Here is a 4465-nt window from a genome sequence, read left to right as displayed (position 1 = left end):
ACACGATGAACATATACCACAATTTATCCATTTTCCTGTCAATAGGGTTTTGGAGTTTTCAAAACTTTTGCTATTCTGAACCATGATGTAGGAGCTCTCTTATGTGTGCCTCTGATACACACACGCAAATAGTTCCCTTGTGTTTATACCTTGGAAAGCAATTGCCATAGGATATAAAAATGATAACCTCTCCAAGATTTACAACTTTAGATACTTAAAAAAAAATTTAGCTTCACTCTCTGACACTTGGTGCTTCACTCTTCTTGATTTTTGCCAAATATTTTGAAAAATGATATTGTAATCTGATATACATTTTCAAGATTTTTATGAGATTGATCAGCTTCATCTGCTTATTACCCAAAGGTATTTTTTATATAAAATATTTATTCTTGTATTTTCTCCATTTTTTCATTTGGATTTTTATTTTTCTCTCATTCTATACGACTTTTTATATATCCTTGATGATAATCCCTTCAGTATGTGTATTCCAAGTATCTTCTCCAATTTTGTGGCTAAAAATTTTCTTTACAATATCTGTTCATTTTAGTATGGTCAAATTTATCAATTTTTAAAAATGAGCCAGGCTCAGTGGCTCAGCCTGTAATCCCGCGCCTTTGGGAGGCTGAGGTGATTGGATTGCCTGAGCCCGCGGGTTTGAGACCCGCCTGGGCAGCGAGACCTCATCTCTACAATAAAAAAAAAAAAAAAAATCAGCCGGGCGTGGTAGCGCATGCCTGTAATTCTGGCTACTCGGAAGGCTGAGGTGGAAGGATCGCCGGAGCCCAGCAGGTCGAGGCTGTGGTGGCCGGGAGCGGCCACTGCACTCCAGTCTGGGCAACAGAGTGAGACTCCAACTCAAAAAAAAAAAATGAATTAAACTACTTTACACACAAACATACACACGTGCATAAGTTGGGGGATGGCATATATATTCACGTAAATAAATGTGTGTATATAACAGGAATGCCAAAAATATCTACACATTTTTAAGAAATGTCATCTATGTAGTACCTTTAGTTAACTGTAATCAGGTGTGTCTGGAAGCTGATAGTAACTCCTTTGAACACTTCTTGTAATTGCAGAAGTTAAAGTGACTTGTATTCATCTTTTGTTATCAGTATATATTGAGTATTACAATTTTAATACACTTCTTTCTTTCTTAAAATGCGTATACTTTTTTTGGCACATTGTGTACATTTCCCTAGAATCATTTTGTTTTGTGATTTCAAATCTCATGATTCCAAAAACAAATAATTTGTAGAATGCGGGATACTAAAACATGTATATACACAGATTGCAAGTTGTTTTCTGAATTGAGAATTGTTAGAAGAAAAAAAAAAAAACAACCTTAGTAATTAAATAAACATTGCATTTTGGGTCTGTTATTTATAATATACAAAGGTGTAATTTTAAAGAGTCAACTAATAATTTCCTATTTTCCCAGACCAAAAAATTATATGTTATCCATAATTAGAATATGTGCTGTCTGTAGAGATGTTTCCTGATATTTATTTCACGCATATTTATAGTCAGATAGCTAATGACAAATTCAAAATGTAAGAAGTTACTACATAATACTTTCGAAGTTATAAAATAAATGTCGTGACATATTATAGCTAGCTCTGCTTGAGTACTTGCTAAGTAACAGGCACTATTAAACATCTCATAGGCATTAATACACACAGTTCTCACAACAACCCTGTGAAGCAGGCACCACTATTCTTATTTACACATGATGAAAATGGGGCAGAGGTCAAGCAACTTGTCCCAGTTCTCCTGGGAAATAGTGGAGCTAGAGTCTAAACTCAAGCTGTCAGCACACTTGAAAACAAAGGGGGTGCTATTCAAAACACTCGGGGACAACAGGTGTAAGCCAGCTGGGAATCGGCAAACCAAGATATGGGGCCACCTAGCCATGAAACACACAGAAAACAAAATAATTCAAGGATTTGTATCACTTTGGAATTAATGGGCATAATCTGTTCCTTGTCGGTGTTCACATCCTTTAATTTGTGGAAATTTATAGCTACTACTTTTTTTTTCTTTTAGATGTTTGAGGACTTTATTCTTCACATATTCAACATAAAATACTGACAACAAAAAATAGGGGAAAGACTTCTCACTAAAGATCTGGAATTCAAAGTATTACTCTGGTCACACACACTACAAAGAAAACAGTAGAGCGAACAAAAAACAAGGGTGTGTAACAGAACTTTTAATGATTTAATTAAGAGCAAACCAACCACCCTTCTCTTCCACCTACAGAGAAAAGAGTAAAAAATGAATCAAGAATTTCTTTTCGTGAATCAGCTTAAAAACAGGAAGGGGAGGATGGGGAGGGGGTACAACGGTTGTTAATGGAATGCTATAATGAACAACATCAAGGATTTCACAAATTCTAGGTCTCTAACATGTACCACTGAGAACCATATTGTTAGAGATATAAAATATATGGATTAAAAACAGACCTTGCTATAGTAACATATATATATAGCACATCACCTTTCTCTTGTTATGAGTATAACAGTATAAAGATCTAGTTTGCTCTTTTGCCTGGTCCTCCTGTATACTCCACTCACCAAAAGGTCACCGTCAACCTTAATCAACAGCTGCAGGACAGAGGAGACCCCACTGCTGTCTAGATTCAGCACCTGGTAGGCCCCACCCATGCTCCATGCTGAGTGTTCCCAGGACTCCAGCAATTGATGAATTGCAACTTATTAACTCCACAGGCAATTCTGAATACTTGAGATGTAGCTAGAAAACATAGCAGAGACAAAATAAGCCAGAATTCATAAGAAAAGCAACAGGAAGATTTAAAAATGCTTCCAGTTCAAGCCAGAATTAAGGCAGCTGTTAGGTCCCACCAGTTTTGCAGAGCTGTGGATGTTTTGCTGTTGTTCTTTGAAAAAAGAAGAATCTATCATAAGCACATTCATTTGAGGAAAAAAAAAAACCGTGTTTGTTAACTTTTTGCAGCCATCCACAAGTTACTTTAAATTCTATATGTTGTTCAGGGGCAGAGCATATGCTAGTTAGGATGTTTTCACAGCATCTCCAAGAAATTTTTCATGAAGGCGGCTAGCTTCTGAACATCTTTGATTGTGATGGCATTATACAGAGAGACCCGGGCGCTGCCCACAGACCTATGTCCTTCCAAGGAGATCATATTGAGCTCAAGAGATTTGTTGAGAAATCTTTTTTCTAAAGCATCATCTCCTTTGGTGCTGCCAATGCGGAATGAAATATTCATCTTGCTTCTATTTTGGGATTTCACCGAACATACATAGAAGCCTTGAGAATTATTGATAATCTCATAAATCATTTGAGATTTGATGGAGCTTAACTTCTCCATGGCTGCAGCACCTCTGTTGTTCTTAATCCACTCCAGGACCAGGCCCACGACATAGATGCTGAAACACGGAGGCGTGATATACAAGGAGTTGTTTCCAGCCAGCACCTTGTATTCCAGGACGGAGGGGCACTCTCTGAGGGCGAACCCCAGCAGGTCATTACGGATAATTACCACGGTGACCCCAGCAGGGCCAACATTCTTCTGGGCCCCAGCAAAAATCACATCAAACTCGGAAACATCCACTGGCTTGGATAGAAATTTTGAGGACATGTCGCAAACCAGTACCGCTCCCTTGGCATCAGGTATGAAGTCAAACTTCACACCGTGCATGGTCTCATTTGCGCAATAATACACGTAGGAGGCTTCTGGGTTGGAGGTCCCAGGTACTCGGATCTGGAATGTTCGTGTAACTTCCAAGTTTAGGGTGGATGATATCCACAGTCCAAAACTTCTTAACTTCTTCTGCAGCTTTAGCTGACCAAGCTCCTGTCACCACATAGACAGCACACCTTCCTGCTTTCAGACCCATCAGGTTTAAGGGGACAGCACTGAACTGGCCAGACCCACCCGCTTGCACAAAGATCACCTTGTAGTTGTCAAGAACAGCTAACAATTCCCGCAAAAGATTCTCTGTCTTGCTAATAATCTTGGCGAAATCTGACGACCTGTGGCTCATTTCAAGAACATTAATGCCAACTCCTTTGTAGTCTAATAATTCTTTTTGTATCTCTAACAACACCAAGTGTGGCAGCTTGGCGGGCCCAGGTCTGAAGTTGACCACCTGCTTCGTGGCGTCCATGGTGTGGCTGCGAGGGCAGCGAGTCTGCCAAAGAGGACGGAAGGCGTGAAGAACGAGCGTCCCGCGGCCGTGGCAGTGCGAGTCTGCTAGTACTTCATTTAGCTTCCAGCGATCATTCATGCATTTAGGCATCAGAACAGGGAAAGACCCAGCACTTGGAGCCTCACTAAATTGGGACTCAACTATTATCTTCAGTGAAACAACTCAGAAACTGTCCGATACCACATGTTCTTACTTATAAGTGGGCGCTAAATAACGTGTACACCTGTACATAGAGTGTGGTATAATAGTCATTGGAGACTCAGGGGCGG

At 39.6% G+C, this 4465-nt stretch overlaps 1 pseudogene; it reads right to left on the bottom strand.

The window, feature by feature from the left end:
- Window positions 1-3046: 3046 nt before the first annotated feature.
- Window positions 3047-4199, bottom strand: LOC103266267 (annotated as a pseudogene).
- Window positions 4200-4465: the final 266 nt, after the last annotated feature.

This window comes from Carlito syrichta, unplaced genomic scaffold, assembly GCF_000164805.1.
Source record: "Carlito syrichta isolate Samal-C Ts95f unplaced genomic scaffold, Tarsius_syrichta-2.0.1 Scaffold307118, whole genome shotgun sequence".
In the NCBI taxonomy this organism is placed as follows: Eukaryota; Metazoa; Chordata; class Mammalia; order Primates; family Tarsiidae; genus Carlito; species Carlito syrichta.
Note: the sequence above shows the minus strand (reverse complement) of the source record. Positions and strands in the feature narration are given on the sequence as shown.